The following is a 24447-nucleotide window of genomic DNA, read 5'->3' as shown; positions in this document are numbered from 1 at the left end:
CATTAATTCCAGAATGATTTATTCCACAACTGAACGGTTAATGCATCTTTTTTTTATATGAAAAGCTATAATTTTACTACTGTTAGCCCCAACCATCTTGACTCCCAGAATGCAGTGGGGTGAGTGAGTCACTAATCAGAGGCTGTCTTCCTGAAAGTGTCAGATCGATCTACAAATGCACTGTGCAGTGATGTCTGTGTGGATGTGACCCAGTGTCATTGCTGATGTACATCCTCATATCCTGTCATATCTATAGCCCGCTATTATATTTGGTAGCACCCAAAATGTGTTAGTTTCGCTACTACATATACTAAACATGGAACGAACGAGCCAAAATAATGATATAACAGCGTAAATGTAATCAATAATGCATAGATTCTCATTTGTGCGTTTGGATAGTATTGTAAGGCATGCACCAAGGGTCGCATTAAACATGGATGTTTCATTTTTATTGTGTTTTTACATATCTTATTTGACTTATTGACAGGGAAATGGACAGGGAGTGATGTCAGGAGAAAGGCAGCTCGCTTAGCCAATAGATAACACTAACCTGAAACAAGTGTGTGTGTGTGTGTGTGTGTGTGTGTGTGTGTGTGTGTGTGTGTGTGTGTGTGTGTGTGTGTGGTGTGTGTGTGTGTGTGTGTGTGTGTGTGTGTGTGTGTGCACAGTAAATGAGTGTGATTTGGCAGATGGATAGATAGATAGATAGATAGATAGATAGATAGAAACTTTATTTCCCACTGAATTAACATAAACTGGAAATTCAGTGTATGTATCTCATAGCAGACAAGAAATGCATTGGAGATGGCACAACTAACTTTTTGGATAAAAGTGTATGGATTTTTTCTGGGGGAAAAAAAACTAGATTTTTAAAATTTATATTAGTTACAGTCTTTGTTTTTGTTTCCCCTGATTGCCAAGACTTAGGAGAACAATATTCAAAAGCCAAACGTCTCGTTCATAATTGTTGTCTTTTTGATTTCAATACATTTCTGAGTTTTGATATCCGTTTAGTTGTTTCTTTTATCTTTATAGTCATGTAACAATTTATATTCATGTGATATCTCTAGCAGCATACATACCCTGATGGCCAAGGTTGTCCTGAAAAAGAATATGTCTATAACTTGATTGTGCACATAGGGTTAAGGTTATACAAGCATCATTACACAAGGAAACCAGCTGACACGAATATGCCATGAAACAAAACGGCTTGGGCCCCAGAGGGTTAATAGACAGTCATTGCAATTCTGCACAGTTCAACATGCAGTGGGTGTTTGCCACTGCACTCTGTTTTCAGCTTCCAGCAATTACCATGAGAAAGGCACAAAGCCAGAGGACCTGTGTGGTAAACTTCTCCCCAGGGAGAAAAAAAAGCCTTTCAGCAAAGAAATGGTATTGTATTGTGTTGATGGTTGTGTCAATCCTTAAGTCAGAGGCAGCCATTTAAAATTCATGCCCTAAAAAACCTGTTTTTGCCCTGCAGCATTTTCTGTACAATTTGTTTTCAAACTACCTCAGGGAAAGCTGGAGGTAAGCTGTGTTGAAGAAACATAGACATGAAAGTTACACAGGCCTAAGTGATGATTTGATAACATTCCTGTTGCATCCCTCTTTGCACGCAGATACCAAAGGAGAAACTAACAGATGGCAGCACCCTCACAGACATCACTTGTATAGGTCTAATCTCGTTTTAAATGTATTGAAAGCTATCTTAGTTCTGATTTGTGTGCTGCTAAAGGCATAGTTAGTTATCAATTATCCTTACATATCGGATCATCACCGCCTGTTAAAGCTCCAACCTGAAACCTTTTAATGTTCATAAAATCTGATTAATCGTCTCAGTCAGCGAGGCATTAGATTGACAGCATCGCATCTTATTGTAAATGTTTTTAAGTGCATTCTTCCCTGATTGGTACTTAATCCCTGGGAGGTGAACTCACTGAGACCTTCCTGGTGGGGTGACTAATAATTAAGAAAAACACATCTGTGTGGGAGAGAAAAGGGGAAATTCATTTCCTCCATACCAGCCGTAGATTAAAGGCAGGGTGAGGTCTGTAGTTGTGGCTCAGGGTTTTCAGGCAGGGCTCCAGTTTCTGTTATTCTCTCATGTAGAACACTTGTTTTTGTGTTATGGGTGAACTGAATTACAAGCCTTGTCATGTAATTGCCATACGTTACCGATGGAAAGAAAACGTTTGTGATTCATGATATGTTTTGACGGAGACAAATATATGACCAGGACTCATAACTAATGATTATTTTAATGATCAATTCATCGGTTATCGATTCATCTGTTGTCAAATGTGTTTCGTGAATAATCAGTTAATCGTTACATAAAAGTTAAAAATGTCGATCCCACTTTCCCACAGCCCAAGGTAATGTCTTAGAATCTCTTGTTTGTTCAACCAACAGCTCAAAACTCAAAGATATTTAGTTTCCAATTATATCGGTGTTTCCTTTTAGGATTTTTTTATTTATTTTTTTTAGCAGTGGGGGCAGGTCTGTCTGAACAACAACGTCGCTGCCGTCGCCACCCCTCCCCCCTGCCCCCCGCCCTGTCGGCAGGATCATTTAAAAGGCAACCGCGACTAAATTTTTTTGTACAGCCCTATTTCTGATACCGTGGTGGCAGAAATTTTGCTATGGTGGGCCACCACTACAAAAACAGAGGAAACACTGTATAAAACAGAGAAAAGCAGAAAATCCTTACATAAGAGAAGGTTGAACCAGATATTTCTTGCCTTTCGTTTTTTAATTACTCACAATTCATTGAATATTAAAATAGATGCAGATTTATTATCGATCAACTAATTGATTAACCGCTGCTGCTTTAAGCAGTAGAATATTCCCTATTTTTTTCTTCATTTCAGCCATTTAATGCACAAAAAAGGCGTTCATGTTTAACCATTATTAGTTTTATGAGTTTTTTTTATAGATTTTGGCAATACATTATATAATCAGAATATACATGGATATAGATAGGAAAATTATTCTTCTGCCAAGCAGATCTTTCAACATAAAAACAAATAGAAAAAAAAAAAACAGGAGAAAATGTCTAGATAAGAATGTCCTCGGCAAGATTAAGATCAAATGAATCTTAATCTGGTTGGACAGTTGGACAACATTCTTCAAACCCCTTAGCTGGCCACAAACCCACATTTTCCAAAGCAAATATGTTGAAAATGTTTCAGCCTTTAGCAAAACTTGGCGGTTATTCAGAGTTGTATTTACAGAGACGGGCGCACACAGTAGAGCTTCTGGAGGAAAATAAGAGAAACTGGATTTCCTGGTTTGTTTTGAGATTAGTCTGAGCTGTTGCACACCAATCCAACTTGTTGTCACAGCAAACATCTGTTTTGTTAGTTGGGGTACTCCACTGTGTTTTGTGTGTATGCCCCCCAAAAAAACACTAAAATAAGACAAATCAGCTGGTTCATGCAGTGAAGGAGTTACTGTACCTGTCAGTCATCTATTCAGCACCACATGAAATGATGAGGTCTTTCTAAAACGGATTCATCCATAGCCTTTCCAGAATACAATAAGAAGCAAAACTGTGGCCTGGCTTTGGAAAGGCTTGTGTTATGTAATTTCAGAATATTTTTCTCGTTCCCAAGGTCCAACTCTCAAGGGCCTTAGTTACAGTCTGGAATATGAATAGGCAGTTCTGCCATGAAATGTTTAGTATCAATTCCCCGTGCGGTATTGATTTGCCGAGTTTGTGTCCTACTTTTGATAAGAATGAGACAACAACAAAAAAAGAGTCTGGCTAAATGTCTATAAAGAGCTGCGGGTGAACGCAGTTATCATGAGTTAGTTTTGTTTTATATTTTGCACATCCACGTCATGCACTCAAGCACACAGGCCATGCAATACACATTTTTCCACTGGTTTCACTATTCAGTGAGTTTGCGGCAGTAGTGTGCAGAGAAGTGTAACTACTAGCTATGCGCCTGAAAGGCAGTCAAGAAGTCTGCAGGCCAACAAACATGAATGTGTACAACATTTGAAATATTGTTTTAAATTGGCTTTGCATATGTTTTATTTGAATGGAAATGCACTCAACGTGTTTGTTAGAGCTGGAGGCTGCACACAATCCATTTGGGTGCATAACACTGAATGTAAACATTACCTTGTTTACGAGAAAACTACACGGGATACATTTGACTTTTTCCTTCTAACATAGTGAAAGGGTAGTGACATTTGTTGAACAATTTGGCTAATAGGTGTGGGCGATACGATGATACATATGCTATATACGGTGAGGAAATACAAATTTGTATACCATTTATAACTTGGTTATTGATTTAAAAAACAATTGTCTTAAATATTTCTGGTTGTCTGAGATTATCGTGGGTAATGTTGCAAAGCAATGAGATGGACTGTTGGAAACATTGATATATCTGTGATCATCCTACCCTGGAAATCCAGAGTTCTGGCGACAGCACAATTTGAATTTGCCCAGCGAGTCACTCTGGCATTGAGTAACGTTGCTCATTAACTATGCCCTTGTAGCCGAGCTGCACCAATCACATTGGTGTACAGTACAGGCCAAAAGTTTGGACACACCTTCTCATTCAATGCGTTTTCTTTATTTTCATGACTATTTACATTGTAGATTCTCACTGAAGGCATCAAAACTATGAATGAACACATATGGAATTATGTACTTAACAAAAAAGTGTGAAATAACTGAAAACATGTCTTATATTTTAGATTCCTTAAAGTAGCCACCCTTTGCTTTTTTGATAGCGCTGCAAACCCTTGGTGTTCTCTCAATGAGCTTCATGAGGTAGTCACCTGAAATGGTTTTCACTTCACAGGCGTGCTTTGTCAGGGTTAATTAGTGGAATCTTTTCCCTTATTAATGGGGTTGGGACCATCAGTTGTGTTGTGTAGAAGTCAGGTTGATACACAGCCGACAGCCCTATTAGACAACTGTTAGAATTCATATTATGGCAAGAACCAATCAGCTAAGTAAAGAAAAACGAGTGGCCATCATTACTTTAACAAATGAAGGTCAGTCAGTCCGGAAAATTGCGAAAACTTTGTGTCCCCAAGTGCAGTCGCAAAAACCATCAAGCGCTACAACGAAACTGGCTCACATGAGGACCGCCCCAGGAAGGGAAGACCAAGAGTCACCTCTGCTGCTGAGGATAAGTTCATCTGAGTCACCAGCCTCAGAAATCGCAAGTTAACAGCAGCTCAGATTAGAGACCAGATGAATGCCACACAGAGTTCTAGCAGCAGACCCATCTCTAGAACAACTGTTAAGAGGAGACTGCACGAATCAGGCCTTCATGATCAAATAGCAGCTAGGAAACCACTGCTAAGGAGAGGCAACAAGCAGAAGAGATTTGTTTGGGCCAAGAAACACAAGGAATGGACATTAGACCAGTGGAAATCTTTGCTTTGGTCTGATGACTCCAAATTTGAGATCTTTGGTTCCAACCGCCGTGTCTTTGTGCGACGCAGAAAAGGTGAACGGATGGATTCTACATGCCTGGTTCCCACCGTGAAGCATGGAGGAGGAGGAGGTGTGATGGTATGGGGGTGCTTTGCTGGTGACACCGTTTGTGATTTATTCAAAATTGAAGGTATACTGAACCAGCATGGCTACCACAGCATCCTGCAGCGACATGCCATCCCATCCGGTTTGCGTTTAGTTGGACAATCATTTATTTTTCAACAGGACAATGACCCCAAACACACCTCCAGGCTGTGTAAGGGCTATTTGACCAAGAAGGAGAGTGATGGAGTGCTGCGCCACATGACCTGGCCTCCACAGTCACCGGTCCTGAACCCAATCGAGAAGGTTTCGGGGTGAGCTGGACCGCAGAGTGAAGGCACAAGGGCCAACAAGTGCTAAGCATCTCTGGGAACTCCTTCAAGACTGTTGGAAAACCATTTCAGGTAACTACCTCTTGAAGCTCATCAAGAGAATGCCAAGAGTGTGCAAAAGCAGTAATCAGAGCAAAGGGTGGCTACTTTGAGGAAACTAGAATATAAGACATGTTTTCAGTTATTTCACACTTTTTTGTTAAGTACATAATTCCACATGTGTTCATTCATAGTTTTGATGCCTTCAGTGAGAATCTACAATGTAAATAATCATGAAAATAAACGAAACTCATTGAATGAGAAGGTGTGTTCAAACTTTTGGCCTGTACTGTATCTGACGTAGGCGGGCCAGAGGTGAGCTAAACGGATGACGACAGTTATTACTCTACCAGTTAGCTCCGCTGGTAGCTAAGCGTACGGGGCTCTGGATACCACACCCCGTGTATTGTTGTGATTGGTCGTAGTGTTATGGTCGCAGTGAGATTTTCAAATGCATGCTTGGTGCCGCCCCTCGAGTTGGGCCATTTTCATTACTCAATACCAGACCCTTAATCTTTTGGATTTGGTCTGGATTTCCAGGCTATGATCATCCAACAGTATTAGTATACGTTTGAGTGTATTTATTGAGCACTGGTACTGTCAGTACTGGGTTAGTGTTTAGATAAATGTTGGGAATGTGATGGAAACTGTTATGGTTGGGGCACTGTTACCGTGTAGTAACATACAATTATTAGCACGGTCTTATTTGTGTCTCACTAAATCAGTCCTGTTCAACTTCTATCTGTGGACATGTTGTTACGCTGTTTGTATGCACAACTAACAGAATAATGGGTTGTTATTAACTGGTATTGCTAACAATGGCTGACCTGGCTAGAGCTAACCCCACAATGAAAAATCCGACTTGTAAATGGAATGTATTCAACTCGGATCGTCATTCCCAGCTCCGGCTTCAGAGTTCAGAGTAAATGGAACGCACTTGTACTCGGAGGTTGTCTGAGTTGCGAGCTCGGAAATCCAAGGTCAGGTGGCGTGTTTCTGATTTTGCCTTCGGAAAATCCGACTTCCGAGTTCAAATGGAACGCACTATTATGGTCTGACCAACACTCAGAGAAAAGCATTATTCTAAATGAAGATGATTTCATCTGTTTCTTGATGGACTGCTCCCATAATATTCTTGTGTTTAGTGTGAGTAACTGCCGTTTGTAGCATTAGGAGTGTATTATGTATTAGCATAATGTCATTAGCCTGTACAGCGGTTGAATTGCATTGTGACACACTCAGATTGGGTGTTTTTATTAAGTGTGATTTCGTTTTTTTAGCAAACCTTGGTTACTAGTCTATCAAGAAACCAGGCAGCTATGAACAGTGTAGGATACTCGTAGGGTACAGATTTGATCATTGGCAAATTATCAAAGATGTTTTATCAATATTAATAAAGTTATGAATATGGTTATTAATAACTTTATCAAATCGACAAACAATCAAAACGGGGCACCACCCTGCAAGTCAGGGACCAATAATCAAACTGTGGAACAGTCTCATTTCTGTAGTAATCCTTTAAAAGGAAACAAAGGAAGGGGTGAACTCGAGCATGGACCTGTATTCACCAGCAATTATCACAATAAGTACACAAATAATCACCAGCAACTGCTAATTAAGTATAATCGAATTTATTAACGTCACAATTATCAGTAGCCAATCAATAATCCTTCAATAATAAAACGTATATACTTTTTACAATATCACAACCAAACAAAGGTGTGTGTGTGTGTGTGTGTGTGTGTGTGTGTGTGTGTGTGTGTGTGTGTGTGTCTCAGTGTCAAATTTTTGGTTAACATCAATGTTTAACCCCCTGCTTGGTCCCAACAACAGTAATTTGACATGAAAGGAAAAGGTAAATTGTGGTTCTTGTTGGAAAAACTGTAAAAATATATTCAACTACCTCACCCCCTTAGCCTGGATGCCAGCCGAACCTAGCCCCGCCCACAACATTCGAGGTCGGGAAGTTCGGTCTGGAGTCGCTCCGTTGAGAAGCAATTATTGCCCGAACAGGATCTGTTCGGACCAATCAGATTGTCGGACAGATGATCAACAGTAACGGAATCAACCACGTCACCAAAGAACGCTTGGGTTGAATTTGTTTACAACAGGTGGCATGCCACGTGTAGGTAGATTAATTATGTCTGTGTAGATTCCACCATCGCATCTGTTATAGAATATATCGACAGCACATTAATTTTAAAATCCTCAACCTGCCTGTCTCAAACCAGCTGATGGTGTGGCTGCGACTCAGCTGTTCAAGTGGCAGAGGCTGGTTTTAGAGGCTTCAAAACTTTTAAAATGATCATTAATCCATTTTATTTCTGCGTTACAAACAGCTTTACGAAATGGCAGAGTTTTAGACGGAGCGGAGCCTTAGTAGCGTTATATGGTGGAGAGAGATAGAGAGAGACTGAAAAGAGGGAGCGCCCAGCGGTGCTAGAACAAAGCCGTGAATCAGAGAAATAAAACGTGTTTTCGCCGATTCATCTCTAGAAATGCGACTGTAGCGAGCATGTCACTATCACTAACGTTATCCACATTTATATTTACACGCAACAAATGATATATCCAGCTTCAAAAAAGTCTAAAAGTCGGAAGTTAGAACGAATGCATTGTGCAAAGAGTGGTTGCTATGGAGACGATACACAGTGAGTTCTGTTGCTCTGATTGGTTGTAGGTCTATCCAATGAATGCAGAGGAATTTTCTTACCTGGTTCGGTTGGAACACGCCCCATAATCACAGCCTAATGGAGCGGTTTCAGACTCACATTCTGACTAGAATCTGAATATGACCATGTCAGGCTATCACCCCCTCTTACTCTCCGGAACTACCTTTAGCCTATCTCTGTCATACGGAGTCTTTCCAAAGTCCATTGTTTGTATAATAATTAATTATGAAATAATTAATTGTGTGGGAGATGCGCACAATAATTCTAATGTACCTGTACTGTGTATTGTACCTGTGCAAATGGCAATACATCTCTTGAATCTTGAATATATTCGCTATTGTGCCATGCACAAGTTGAATTTTGACTTTTTTTTTTACACATTTTTACTTGAGTTGGAGGAGCCCAAACAAACAATGTTCTCAACGCTTTCGTTAAGGTGTAGAGCCCCTGGTGATACTTCGGGCAAAGTTTCATATTGTGTCGAGCCTTCTTAGTGTTTTAAAAATAGCTATTTTGAGGCTAGCGTAAAAGTGCCCCTACCACTCCCATTCAAAAGGCCATTTGACCGCGAGAGTTACGCTTTAATACGCCAGAGCTAGCCAAACGAGCCTCGCTAGCGTGTGCTTTTGCTAGTGGCACAAAGTACATCAAGAACTCGAAGAGACATACCGAAATCACCAATGCTATTATACGTATTATTTGGCCAAAGATATGATGCCTATCCACACAGTGGATAAAAAAAGGCTTCAAGAAGCTTCTGAATGAACAAGACAAATGGTACCAAATCCCATCCCGCACCTATTTCTCACAGGTAGCTATCCCAACTTTATAAACCGTGCAGAAAGGCTGTGCAGGCAGAGTTTGGAGTCGGAAAGATTAAATATTTTTCATCCACGACCGACCTGTGGTTCAGCCGCACTTACGGAACCGTACGTCTCACTCTGCACTATATTGTTGTGAATCTATTTTGATGCATTTTCCCTTAACTTTTGTAATTTTAGGTTTAAAAATATTGGAATTAATTTTGATATTGCAAAATTCATAATTTGTCGCAATATCACATTTTTGTCAATACCGTGCAACCCTAGTTGGCTGCTGCTCACACTAATATCAATCAATTTATGTCAGACTTGTCATTATTTCTGTCTGGAGGAGGTATATCATCACCTCTCTTAAGGCTGTTTTATCATCCACTTGCATAGGATTTAGGATAACATTAAGATAAGATTTTGGACTTTCATTTGTAAGAGTTTGCTGTACGCCTGCACATTGTCCTCCTTTGTGTTCCTGATCACAACCCTCAGCATACATTAGGCATTGGGCCGCATACTGGTTCAAGGTTTGAAAAAGTCACGGTTTCAAAACCACAAACATTTTCTGTCATACCGTTCCTAAAGTGCAGTTTAGAAATCCCTCTCCCTGACAGTGTGCAGTGTGTTTCAAAATAAAATACATTGTGTTCAATGGAACAAAAGGTGTTGTTTTTTTACCCAGACATTTCAAAAATAATACGTTCATAGCTGTCATTGTTATGCCGTGAAACCGTGATATTTTTGCTGAAGGTTATCCTACCGTCAGAATCTCATACCGGCCCATACCTAGCAGGCATCCTCTTCAGGATGAAATGTGAAAGCCTCCCTCTCCCTTGATGTGGTGTTACAGTATGGGAGGTGTTGATGATGGGATCGATGAGTCATATAGAGTTGGACTGTTTTGTTGGGAAGTCGTAACAAAAGAAGGGTGGGGATGGGGCTGGGAGAAGGGAGTATAATGGCTCCAAGCATTTGGCAGTGATCACTATCTGCTGTTTTAGTTGTGTTTTAGTGATGAGCTCAACACAAATGCATTCTTACAAACTCTGTTGTTGAATGCTAACGTGAAGTAGAATAATGACATTAATATCGTGTTGGGAGGATGATTTTTAAAGTACTACCTATACTATAAGCCTGGTGCTTAGGGTTGGGCATTGTTTGGATAGTAACGATTCTGATTCCGATTCTTCCTTTCGATTCCGGTTTTTATCGATTCTCGATTCCAATTCTTTGAGTGGTGGAGTTGAAACGGGTCACATGATTATTTCACAAATAAGAGGAAAGTTTTATTTTGATTCAAAATAGGTCAAAGTTTGACGGGGCTTTTACAATGTAAAATAAAGCCACGCTAGAGCGCCGCTTACTGTGCTCCACAGCTGCAACACAACAAGCGCCTGGCAGCTACGGAAACCAAAACTTGCACATTTTAAATTTGGAGCCCATGATCAGATTTGAAACCAAATCCTCCAAATGATTCCAATGGAATCGTAATTTTTGAAAAGATTCCAACTAGGAATCGGTTCTCGATGCCCAATCCTACTGGTGCTGTCATCTAATCAACCCTGACAGCCACAGACCATCAATCAGACCGATCAAACAAGACAGTGAGTTGGAAAGTCTGTTCTAACAGTTCTTTTTAGCTACATTTGTAACATTGTTAATACAATGCAGTGTTTCCTTTTTAGGATTTTTTTTTTTTAGCAGTGGGGGCAGGTCTGTCCGAACAACAACCCCCGCCAAATGTTTTCCGTATGAAACGGAACTGACCCTTCGCTGCAACACAAACAAATATATTTATTAACCTCTATTCACACACAATGAGGCATATTTTCAGTTGTGATTGAACTGTATTTTTTGAGGAACTGTAGGGAACTTAACATCTACAAGAGGTCTACGCTTAGAACGGACCCACCGCGGTGACGTTTTTGGTGGAGCTGTTCGTTTAATAGTCGACTCTGAAGAAAGCGAACGTTTTGACATTAAACTACATCAACACAACAGTATGTGGAGTTAAACTGGACGGGCCCATTAACCTCTGAATAGTTCTACTTGTTAAATTGCAATGTGTTGGCAGGATCATTTAAAAGGCAACCGTGACAAAAAAAATTTTGTACAGCCCTATTTCTGATACCGTGGTGGTAGAAATTGTCACTGACATGTCTGTCACTTAGCCGATGACGACCCTTAGAAGATTGTATTTTATGCTACTTATATTACCATTTTTTGATTATGCTGATGTTAATCAAAATTCTTCTAAAACCAATGTTTCCCCTCTTAATGCAGAGTACAATAGCCTATGTAGAGTTGTCCTCAGATCTCCTTTACTTGCATTCAATCTTTGACATAACTTTTAACATTGCTTTAATCCCCTATTTTGAGACTAATTGTACATGTTTTAAGTGAAATTAATGAACATCTGTCCTTGGCTACTTTGGACATTTAACGGTTGTATTTATTTACTATTTTTGTATCATCAGGTTTTTTTTTTGTTTGTTTTTTTTGTCGTCACTTTAATGTTGTTGCTTTGATTGTTTGTATTATGTGTAGGACCCCTCGAAAACGAGAGTGTGACCCATCTAAAGGGGTTATCCTAAATAATACATTTGCGTATACATTTAAACGTACAATATGTAACTTTCTGCCACTAGGGGTCTCTCAACCAAAACAATGGACGGTAAAACTGGACTTTTGATGACGTTGGGAAGTTGCGTGGAATTATGGGAGTTTGAAGTGTTAAACACCTTCGCTGCCAGGACGTTCGATGCCGGTTGTGCAGCAGCAGAACATCTCCCAGCTGCCCGGAATTATCTCCCCTTCACTTTTCAGTAATTTTAACTTTTCGTTTTGGTGCTTAACTCACCTTTTGTCGGGTTAATTTAGCTAACCGTAAAGACAGCTAAATGCGAAGGGGGGAGAAATTCGGCAGGGAGGAGATTTTCAGCACATACACCGGTAGCGCTGCGGAGATGTAGCTAACTCTATGGATGGCCGCTGTTGTGACTCGGTGCCTGGTCTGATATGGTCCGTTTCCCGACGTTTAATTAAACTGCCGTTAGCGTCGTAAGCACCAGGCACTGGAGATAAGTTCTGGCTGGGGGGTTGCTGCAATAAAAGTAGCTGGCTGATAGCTGACTGGGGCAACGATGATAGCTAGCTAGCTATATGTCCCGGGCTGTTGTCAGCTGTCATCCCCGACTGAGTCTCGCGCCCGGGCAGTGAGGCAGACAGACCGGGGTGTGTGCTAGCTGGCTAAATTAGCATTAGATTAATCGTCTATCTATACAGTTAACGTTGCTAGTGAAGTTATTCGTGGGTTAGCCCAGTCCTGTTAACTGTGGTCGAAAACAGTCATACTAAAGCGTGTTGAATGATGTTGTAACCTCATAATGTTACCCACAAAGCATTAGCATCAATGTTAGCTACTTGTCGATATTGAACTTTCAAAATAAATAAGGTATCTGTTGTATTACTGTGATAAAAAGTGGGATGTAATTAATCACAAAATGATGCTTTATGGCCAAAAAAAAGCAGTATTATGGTTACAAGTATTTTTTTTCTGTGACATTGTATGATTTACAATTACTCCTGAACGTATCATCTTGGTGCTGACGGAAGTTAGGGTAACTGGAGGGTGAAAGGTTATATGACGCCACTGATGGGCGACTAAAGGAAACGTGCCATGTCTGAAAATAAAATAACAGATTTCTCTGGGTTTGAAATTTGGTGGAAACATTTGGGATAGTGTAAGAACACAACTCATACAAATATATAACATAGGTATGGTCATTTTTAGACATTTTAAAGCAGAAATGTTACATATTGTACCTTTTAAGACTGCTTTCACATCATCAGAGAAACAGCCTCTGGACAAAATGTCTGCTGAAGCAGAATTTACAAATAGGCAAGGTTACAGAAAGATAAGAAGTTGGTTGATTTATAATAAACAGTACTCTAGTGTGAGAACTTGCATCCTCTGAACCCCTGAGGAATCTTTCACAAGCCACTGAGCAGCGTTTAAAGCCCAGAGTACCTACTTAACGGTATCAAGTAGAAGCCTCCTTCAGTGAATTTGGGCTCCAACTTGGAGACACCCAGCAGGCGTTCTTACCGCTGTGCTGGTTGGGTTGAGAAGTTCTGGGATTTGAAAAATCCTCTTTTCCTCCCTTTTCTTCAGTATGTTTTTGCGGTTTGGGCTTGAGTTGGTATAGACTGAATGTTTCATTTGAGTTAATCCTCGGTCAGACTACAAGGCCTTTCAAATCTCCTCTGACAAGCGCCTGTCAGACTAAATTACTGGTCTGCTTGCTGCCCTGTCAGAAAAATGTTCAAGCTATACAATGGAGAAAAGCACACATGAATACAAGGATCACACTGTACCCAATTTAGTGATTCAAACACATTTTTCTATTCAACAGTGAACTGTAGTTATAAAACTGCTCTATTGTCTTCATGGGAGCTAAAGATTTCATTTCTGAATTGGCATTATCCAGAGTCATTTGATCCAGTCATGTTGACCTTTCATACCATTTTATGAGATGTATACCAACTTATTTTAACCTAAATAAATGTTTAATCTGTGCTTTCATATGAGTTTATGAATTGCATTGACTGAAATGACAGCAGTCACTTCATCAAAACTAGTGAACCAAACGCTTGAAGTAAAGAGAAACATTGGCATTGGCAGGCAAATGGGCGGAGATGGTAAATGATGTTGTCACTGTATGAATTAGACTAATAGTTTAAAGCTCTGCTGGTGGCCCATAGAGCTTGACAGTCCCGCCCATAGCGGGTTCCGGAAGTATATTACAATGCAATTTCTCCATTGACAATTGGAGTATAAGCCATAAAATCATACCGATGGTAGACTTAAAACCAGCATGCCGACATGACTAAGCGATTTTATATGCTCATATAGACGCCAAAAGTTCATGGGGCACCAACCTTGTTTTGAGATAAATGTCTCTTATTTGTAATGTCTTGGATAAGAACTTCATTACCCACAATCCCACAGTGATGCCTCCGATTGGTGGAACTCATGCTCGTGAGGAGGGGGAGCTGTCAGTACCCGATCTGTGCTGCCTGCACGATCCGTCATGCGCGTGCGCAAGATGATAATCCTGTTTTAGGAGGATTTACGACATTGCATGAATCACGATCTGTTCCACGCTTCTGTCGTTAGCCTTCACCGTGAAGCTAACGTTAGTTTAGCTAACAGCTCATTCGGCTAACCGCTGGCTGACAGCTTGATTCAGTCTAAAATAGGGATGCACCGATCTGACTTTTTCAGTCCCGATGCCAGAGCTTTGTGTATCTGTCGATACCCGATACCGATCCAATACTGTTGTTGAATTAATAATAAACTGTATACCTTCCACCTTATACCTTCCTTCCACCATGTGGAAGAGACAAAGGCACCAGACCTTCCTAACCTTACTTTCCTAACGAAGACAAAATAACATAGATGTAATGTATTGAATTCTTTATTTGTTATTTAAAAAATGATTCAGAATCGAATATATAATGTAATCAAACATAAATAAATTTAAATAATATAGGTTTATAATGGCTTATTCTACTGTCAGGAGTACATAGAATATCACACAAACATGTCATGTTTACTAAAAGTTTTGATTACTAAAGGGTTTGGCTCCAGATTATACAATAACTTTATATGAAGGAGAATCCATTAAACACTTACAGAAGCTAAACTATTTTTATTGTGCAAACTGCAAAGTAGTAAAATAAACTCAAATCGAATGAATAGCCTACACATACAAACAACTTTAACATTGTTTCCCTTTCAAAACAAAATAGTTGTAAGCTAGTACTGTATAACCACTACCTTGGCCATAGGTAAGTTAGGTTGTGTGTTTTGGTGGTTGTTGTGGTAGGGGGGGGGGTGGGTGTTTTTTTTTGTGTGTTTTTTGTGTTTTTGTTTGGGGTTTTTGGTGTTGGTGGGGGGGATTAAAAAAAAAAAAAAATTAAAAATAAAGTTATAAATGTTTTTTTAATGATTTTTTAAGAGGGGGGGGGGGGGGGGGGGGGGGGGGAATAATAATGTTATTTGGTGGTGGAAGGAAAAAGAAATTAAAATAAAAAAAAAAAAAAAAAAAAAGAAGAGAAAAAAAAAAAAAGGAGGGGGAAGAAAAAAGAAAAGGTTATTTTTTTTTTATTTAAAAAAAAAAATTTTTTAAAAAAAAAAAAAGGAAAAAAAAAATTTTTTTTTTTTTGATTATTGGTAGTTAGACTGTACTGTGTTTTTTTCCCGTAGTCGTCGTCAGTCTGGGGGGCTGTCGGCGTTCATTTTGGCCGACCTGACATGTTCAGTCGCCGGCAGGGCAGTCGGGACTCACCCGGAAATGGGGAGCGGAATGAGGTCACTAGAGTCTCTCAAAATCTGACGAAAATCTTTTTAACTGACCTTTGTTGATCTGAAATGAAGACAGATTCAGCAACTGCATGGCCTATTTCTCGCTTAAAATGTTCTCAGAAACATGTTTCAGTGAACTATTTTAGTACAATATGAGATCAGAGTTATGGAGATGTATTACGTCTCGTCTCTTCAGTGTGTTCTGAGACACTTTTTGGACCAACTCGGGGAGACTGTTGGCCGTCTGGTTGTGTGTAACTGCCTTAAGGCATGGTCTTAAACTCTTTTTATATACGGATTTTTCCAGACGTCAATGGGAGAAATGAATGGGAAATTTACTTCCGGAACCCAAAATCTCCCGGAGGAGGGGCGGGACTGTTGAGCTCTATAGAGGCTGCAATGTTAATCAAACCCCACAGTGATATAGAAAAGCCATGTTGTTAGGGTTTGTGAAAAGCCATGTTGTTAGGGTTTGTATCTTAAACTGGTTTCTATCTTGTGTGCAAAATTCCCATTTTGGCTAGACGGTAGTGCATCTGGAGTGTCTAAATGAAAATGGTCCATCTTCTGGGGAGCATGAATGCGCTCAGTGAAGCTTGTTTTACTCTAGACGGGGTTAATAGAGTCCAACTGATCAGGCCATTAATTATTGATCCACAATACCTATTAACATTCTTTTATTGACTTTGTGATTTGAGCGACAGCGGGAAGATTTACCTTTGTTTCCTCAATGATATGAGACTATTCCGTGCTGTCACTGTATTTACGATGTTCCATTCACTCTGGTAAAGAACGGTGAGCAGAAGGTTTGCAGTGGAAATGGCTTTGCTAGATGTGAGTTACTGAAAGGGGAAGAAAATGCTTTTGTTGTATTTACTCCAAACAAATTTCTACTGCCATCACGAACATGCTGACCGATTACAGGGAGCCTATGTCTGAGGTATGGCATAAAATCCTGCAATGTGGAATTATTAATACGGCGGTCGTGAAATTTTGGCCAGATGGTGATTGTTTGGAAAACTCTAGGGGTCAGCCATAAGGTGTCCATGATATGTGTGTGTGTGTGTGTGTGTGTGTGTGTGTGTGTGTGTGTGTGTGTGTGTGTGTGTGTGTGTGTGTGTGTGTGTGTGTGTGTGTGTGTGTGTGTGTGTGTGTGTGTGTGTGTGTGTGTGTGTGTGTGTGTGTGTGTGTGTGTGTGTGTGTGTCTGTGTGTCTCTCTCTCTCTCTCTTCCCCTTTTTCCTGTAATCTCACTGTATTTGTTCACATAGCTGGTTGACTTATATTCACTGTGGGAGGCAAACTCTCAGACAGGATCAGCAGAAGTATGTTTTAGGCTGGATGTGCTGTAGAGTAGCGTGACGGTCTGTGTTTTTAGGATTAATGTCTGGCTCCATGGGGGCAGCCATGAGGTCATCTCAGCAGTGTTACCCGTGTGTGTGTGCGCGTGTGTGTGTTTTTTAAGTTATAGGGGAGCTATGCAGTTGGCTGACTGTATGTGTAATACTAAGTGTGTTGGATTGGTGATGGAGGGATTACCAATGTTGGGGGAGGTTGTCATGTGAGAGGGGGCTGAGTTTATTGACTGTCTTTGGGTGGGCTGCAGCTGATTTCAGCCATCTCTCTCTCTCTCTCTCACACACCCACACACCCAACACCCACACACACACACACACACACACACACACACACACACACACACACACACACACACAATGTAGTCAGGCATGCTGAGCAACAGGAGCACAACGATTCTGCTGATAAGGGACAAACTGATGGGAAAGGGCTCACACTAAGCCTCATCAAGCTGTGTGTGTCTGTGTGTCTCAGCTGTCTGATTTGTCAGAAACTTGAGGTCAGTAAAACCTTGTGATACATTTTGAGAATGTCACACAGTGTCCTCTGTAGATAGGACAGCATCAGCATGAGAAAGATACAATTCAGGGCTCAACGCTAACTTTTTAAAGTGGTTGCCGGCTTGGCAACCAGGCATCAGCTTTTGGTTGCCATGTTTTAAACTGCCTATATTTGGAGCAGTTAAGTTTTCATGTGACTATACCACACATTTTAATAATGTTGCAATATAATTTCCCATCTCTCTCAAATAGGGGTGAAACGGATCACAAAACTCACCGATCTGATCAGGGTTTTAAGTCACTGGTCGGATAAATTTTTCGGATCAGCACAAAAAAAGGGAGGAATTTAAATGATTATTAAAAATGTAATAATGATAACTTTTAACAATAATAACTTCTTTCACCAGTAAATTGCTGTTAAAAGACAAAAACAGATGAGAAAAGGATATTTTACAATAACTATGAATGCACCACTGGTCAGTGAATGCAACATTTAGTCACGTCTGTGTTTTTCAGACAACAGCAGTGACCGGTGCTAGTTTGTGTCTTTTAGCTCATAGCTTTAGAGGCAGACGGTTGTATGTCCCGGTGTAGGAATCCTCCACAGTGAAATACAGTCACCCACTACAACGTTTAGCTGTCAGCATTTTAACCGTGTTTAATCCAGTTATTATATATTACTATATACTATTAGCATTAAGTTACGCGCTGCTGCCGTGTAACATTAGTGTGTTAAAAGCGTTGACTAATTTTTCGCGCGTCGCCCTTACAGGTTGGAAGCGGAATTGTCCATTACATTACATTGTCCAGTTCATTCGAACTTACAGATCCGCTACCCGATCTGGCAAACTTGCATAATGTAATGTATTGGACAGTTCCGCTTCTGAGCTGTAGTGGGACCGAAGCGGGAAAAGTTACCTAGTGTTGCTTTAACACTAATAACATGTTACACTTGGCAGCAGGAAACGTTACCAGTAGCTAGTGTTGCTTTAACTAACGTGACATGCAGCGATGTTCTGTTGCCTTTTTAACATCTGTTTCGGAGCATCAGAAAGCAGCCCAGACATTTAGACGAAATCCACGGTGCTATTCCGTCCGGTAGATACCATACCATATTAGCACCGGATTTTAACATGCGCCGTTAACGTGAACAGAAAATTGCGTTGCCTGTATCTTTTCACGGGAAATGCGCATGTGTGGAAAGCGGTCGCACAACAGCTGAAATGTTGTGTTGCGCACGACCATAGTGTTTAAACTTCACGGCGACAACCAAATAAAATATTGACTTCTTTTGAAATAAGATTTTCCAGTTTTGTAAATTTTGATTTGTTTTTATATATTAAATACAACATAACCATTGAACAGGTGGTTGCCAAAGGGGGCAACCAGAGGCCACAAAACGGTTGCTTTGACCGTTACTGTCGAGCCCTGCAATTAGTGCCTCTGTTTTCAACACCAGCGCTGGCTTCTTCTGTTGAGTGAGTTTTGATGAGAAACACAAAGTGCAGCAGAGTTGACCGTGTGACAGAGGGTGATGTGACTTCTAAAGATCCGCATATATTAAAGGCATTTTGAGATGTGGAAGGGGACTTCTCCAGAAAAACCTGCTTACTCAGAACTTGGTCATAGGAAAGAAAAGGTGGAGCACTGATTTGAGTTGTCGAAGGGGCAAGTCAATACCTGCTCTGTGTCTATCTGATAGTTATCGAACACAATGGGAGTTAAATGCGGTTTTTAAGAATGAAGTACAGCAGCTCAAATGTCATTTTCTACCCTTTTAAATGTTTGCCTTTTTCATTTGTCTCTTTACATATAAGATGTGGCAGTTGTGATTGCAGGGAATATGTTAACCACAGTGTGTTGCACAACTGAAGGCATGCTGTATAGTGGTTATGGAAATGTAACCGCGGACTAAATTATAGCAAATTTAAGTTACATTATTGCATTGAGCAACTATTGTTTTAATACATTCCATAAGACTATTGTTTTCGTCGACTACTATTTCAGTATGTGCATGTTTTTACACAGCCTTATCCATTTGACCCACCCTCCAGTCACATTCCTGTGTGTGTGTGTGTGTGTGTGTGTGTGTGTGTGTGTGTGTGTGTGTGTGTGTGTGTGTGTGTGTGTGTGTGTGTGTGTGTGTGTGTGTGTGTGTGTGTGGGTGTGTGTGTGTGTGTGTACTTGTGTGTGTGTGTGTGTACTTGTGTGTGTGTGTGTGTACTTGTGTGTGTGTGGTACTTGTGTTGTGTGTGTACTTGTGTGTGTGTGTGTGTGTACTTGTGTGTGTGTGTGTACTTGTGTGTGTGTGCGTGTATTTGTGTGTGTGTGCGTGTATTTGTGTGTGTGTGTGTGCGTGTACTTGTGTGTGCTGGCCAAACAAGCATCATCACTATTTGTGCCCAAGTACCAGCATGCCCAAAGAGCTCATCATTTAACCAAATATGAATGTAAGACAAAAGACACCCTAATGTTGCCTCATCATTTTCTTGAGGCGAAATAAAAACACTCTTCATTCTTCACAATTTTCCTTTCAGCCACACCAACATTGAAGTAACCCTGACACATATGAACACAGGTGGTAGACACTCCAATATTTCTGTCTGTGACTCTTTCTCATAAGTATTCCCTTATTGTCTCTCGTGGCACTGAAAATGCTAATTTTAATAGTTTTTTTTTTTTTAGGTCCTCACTAGCTGATTGGAAATAATTTCATAGCCCCACGGCTCTCTGTCTGCCCTGTTCTTTTCTTTTATCTCCACATCAGACCAGCTGCAATAATATCAGCCGAACCAGCAGCCGTCTGCAGCCAAAACCCACAGACCTGCTTGTTTTCAATTCTCCCGCTTCAGGACATTGTTATTTCAGTGATAGCTATTAAAATGTGTCCGCTAAGCTGCTGACATTTTACAGGAAATTGGTATTTTAACCTCATAGAAAAGCTACAGGACGGTTTCATAGTGATTTTTGCTCAAAATTGTTTGGAAATTAGTTTTCTTTTTAAATGCTTCGAACTAAAGATGAATGCCAGCATGCTAACGTGTTCACAGCGACAATGCTAACGTTTAAACTAAGATGGTGAACATGGTAGAGTGTAAACATCCTCCTTAACATTTTTTAGAGGAAATATCAGTGGATCACTGAAGTTGTTACAATTCATCCTCTGGCATGGCCAGCCATTAGCATGGCTAAACATGTAAGGATGAAAATACAGTTTAGGTGTACATTTTGGTTTCTTAATGTAAGTGACATCTTATTGGCTTTTTCTTTATATCAGTGTTGACATGTAACTTACATTTCCACTACATAGTAGAGCAATAGCTAACAGGTTTGCTTCATTTAAATGGAAGATATTCTGAAATTGGAATCAAACATCTTCCTGCCATGAAATACACACGAGTCTTCTGCCAATTTCATTTCGTGAATCTAATTTGTATCGGAATGATTCAGACTTCAATAACATGCAGTGCACTTTCTAACCATGTTTTTAGAATAATTGCATAGTGTTCCCCTTGGAGTCCCCTTTTGAAGTTTTCTTTCTTCTGAGGTAAAACAATTAGTTTTAACTCAATTCTTCAATAGGCTTTACAGGACTGAAAAACTAAGTGGTTCAGTATTAATCCTCCAAATCCATTTGGGATAAAGGCCGTAGAGATAAGAAAGCATTACCTTAAGAGGTTGTTTTTTCCCCCCAGATTCAATAATAGACTTTTCAGATATCAACAACCGACAATGGAGTAGTTTGACATATCTCTCATGAATGACACCATTGTCTTTCTAAAACAGTTTTTTTTTTTTTTTTTGGAAACTATGCTATGGCCTTCCTGTTTTTCATTATCCTGTGGAGACTTTACTGGGGAGTTGGCATGGGCCAAGGTTCACAGGGTTTGGGCAACTGGAAAGCCGATCTCCCTCCTAGGCAACGGGTGTCGGAAGTAGAAGTAAATGGTAAGGAAAGGCTTTGCCCTGTGGGTCATAAGTCATCTAAAATGGTGTGACCCAGCAGCTGGACCTGGAACTAGTCTCCATTTTGCATCTCTGGCCAACACAAGTGAGGATATCTTAAGAAGGTCACCAGGAAACTCCCAGTAGTCCACTTTACCACATGGGTTTTATTGTGTTTTCAACAGGTTTAGACTTGACTCAAGTATCATAACATTGTCCTGTTATCAGTTTTTGAGGTCAGCCTGTTTTAGGCAGACTTACACATTCTGCATAATTGTTTTCTATTTTCTTATAATTGACCTTACTGTACTGTTAGGGATGTTTTTAATCTTCTTGTATTCTTCTCTAATTGGTGCTTTTCTGCAAACTTGTATGACTCTTACTATGCAACTGCAGAAAACAGTTGGCCACACTGGTAATGATTTAGATGGGTCATAGTACAGAGGGTGCATTCTGGTGCAATCAGTAAATGTGTGTTCTATATTTGTACTTAATTTAGGTCAGTTTGTAGAGATTTGTTTTTACTTTGGGATTTAGTTTTCTGTTAGCCGGTGTCATGGAAGCCCAATAAATGCACATTTACTGAGATTTAGATTGTAAAACCGTGAGACATGAAAAAGTCCCAGGCTTTAATGCTATTTAATAGCCACTGATAATGACATGATGGATGCTAGTTTGTAATTTGTAATTTAGGATTTTGTAATATAGGAAACATTTTTTTTTTATTTCATCATCACAAATTAAAAAAAACAAAATTTGCTTAAAATGCTCTTGACGACATAGGGGTTTGACTACTGAACTATTTACAATGCAAAGAGCCAAGGGATTATCTTGTACAGAAAAAAATCTAAACAGTGAAGACGACCGTTGGTCACCCTGTCCGCTGTGTCCCAGGATACTATAGACATTGGTGAATTCTTCTGTTTGCCACCAGAGGGCGTGTCTGTCTGTTTGTCCTCCTGTATCCAGTTCACACTCTGCCCAGCAAGAGTGGTCCTGTGTTTAGCAGCTACCCAGATATGCAGCGAGTGCCTCGTGTACATACCAAAAACAGAGTGCCCCTTTCCTCTTGACACCTGGCCTGAGCCATCAGTGGGGGGGGGCTTGGCCCAATCCAAGAGGGGCTTTCATTCTGAAGCATCAATTTACCTGTCCCCATACTGACAGATTGACTGACTGCAAGCATGCTATAGCTTGTCACTTTCTCACCTCTCCACTTGTTATTTTACACATTTGTTTATCTCACATATTCTCTCTCTTTCTCTCCTCCTCCACCCTTTCTGTCTCTGCCCCTGAGGGGTTTTACTTGCACTCTACATGCCCAGACAGTTGCACAGTTTACCACTTCATGCACAGGACTATCGTCACAGATTAGAAGGTGGGTGGGGGGGTGTAAAACTGCAACTAACAGCAGTCCCAGAAAAACCCTGTGGCTTGGGGTGGCAATAGGACGGTGGAGAGGGGTGGGGGGCATTGTCCTTAACAATCTTATGGTTCCCACTGAATTTATAGTAGCTGCCGTCCACTACTTGGCAGTTATTTCAGGAATGACTGACTCGACAGAAAACAAGATGTTTTTTTTATTTTTTTTATGGCCAATCACTAACAGGATATACTTGTTTCTTAATGGATAACCGCTTTGACCAGCATTGTGTGTTCCTGCTTTGTTTGTTATTTTAATTCCATTCTCGGGTGGCAGTTGTGACTCAGGTCATTTCTACAGAATTCTGTTGCACAGTTTCTGGTATTTGAGCTCTCTTCTAATTAACACTAGTCATGTTTCCATCACCGTATTTTTATGCGTATTTGGAAGTATTGGGAAATGTTGATGGAAATGGCAAAATTCGAAAAAACTTCCTCAAATTGAAAAAAAAAAAAAAAAAAAAAGTATGCACGCTTGAGGTGGTTTTTGCCTTTTTAGAAAAAGTATGCACGCTTGAGGTGGTTTTTGCCTTTTTAGAAAAAGTATGCACGCTTGAGGTGGTTTTTGCCTTTTTAGAAAAAGTATGCACGCTTGAGGTGGTTTTTGCCTTTTTAGAAAAAGAGTTAATGCGCAAAACAGGAGATGGAAACCGCTTTGCCGAATAAGTTGTGACGTAGCGAACATGTAACTCACATGACTATAGTCCCGGCATCCATCAGATGGGGGGAGGATCGGGATATGGGTCCCAGCCAGTGCGCCGTACACTTGTGGCACAAGGTGCGTAGTGGAGTTGCGGTGCGCTATAGCCGGTGCCTCAGCCACGTCGGGTAAATCGACGATTTGGTTCAACGGCTTGACTCGTATGGCCCTGCACACCGCGTCTACACAGCTGTGAACGGTTGTCTCGCTGACACCAAATGGTTCTGCCACAACCCTGTGTACTGCACAGGTGGCCATATTGTACAATGCTACCTCCCTCCATTTAGCCAAAGAACTTAGCTTCTAAATTCTTTGATTTAGAAAGCCAGTTTGCAATCTCCAACCATGCGTAACGTCAACTTGTGACGAAACTACGCTTTGCGTAGTCTCGTTTATTCGCTCTAAACCAGTTGATGGAAGCGCTTCTAATTCGCTTTTTCATTTTTGTTCCTTTTTTGCGACATTTTAAATATTCACTTAAAATTCGATTGATGGTGAGCCCACTAGATGGGACTCTCTCTTCAACAAAGGGTTGAAAACGCACTGAATTGCCATTCCTTTAAACTTTTTCTTTGAACAGAGAGCGCCATCTAGTGAGCTCAGAAAATAAAGAAAATGGTTCACGAAGCTTCATTTGACCATCACTACTGCCAGGGTATATTGCACCAATAAATCAGCATGCCACTGAGATATTTACACAGCATGCAGCTGTTTTAATGTCACAAACTGGTATCTCTGGGGATAAACAATAAAAAATATATACAGACACCTGGTGTCATCTTTGGGCCTGCTCAT

At 40.4% G+C, this 24447-nt stretch overlaps 1 protein-coding gene across 3 annotated transcripts in view; it reads left to right on the top strand.

The window, feature by feature from the left end:
* The window catches only part of uacab (uveal autoantigen with coiled-coil domains and ankyrin repeats b), a 64997-nt gene that overhangs the window by 1175 nt on the left and 39375 nt on the right, over positions 1-24447 (top strand). The gene's annotated exons all lie outside the window — the stretch shown is intronic.

This window comes from Perca fluviatilis, chromosome 3 (assembly GCF_010015445.1).
Source record: "Perca fluviatilis chromosome 3, GENO_Pfluv_1.0, whole genome shotgun sequence".
NCBI lineage: Eukaryota > Metazoa > Chordata > Actinopteri > Perciformes > Percidae > Perca > Perca fluviatilis.
The sequence above is the reverse complement of the archived record's forward strand: the minus strand, read 5'-3'. Positions and strand labels throughout refer to the sequence as shown.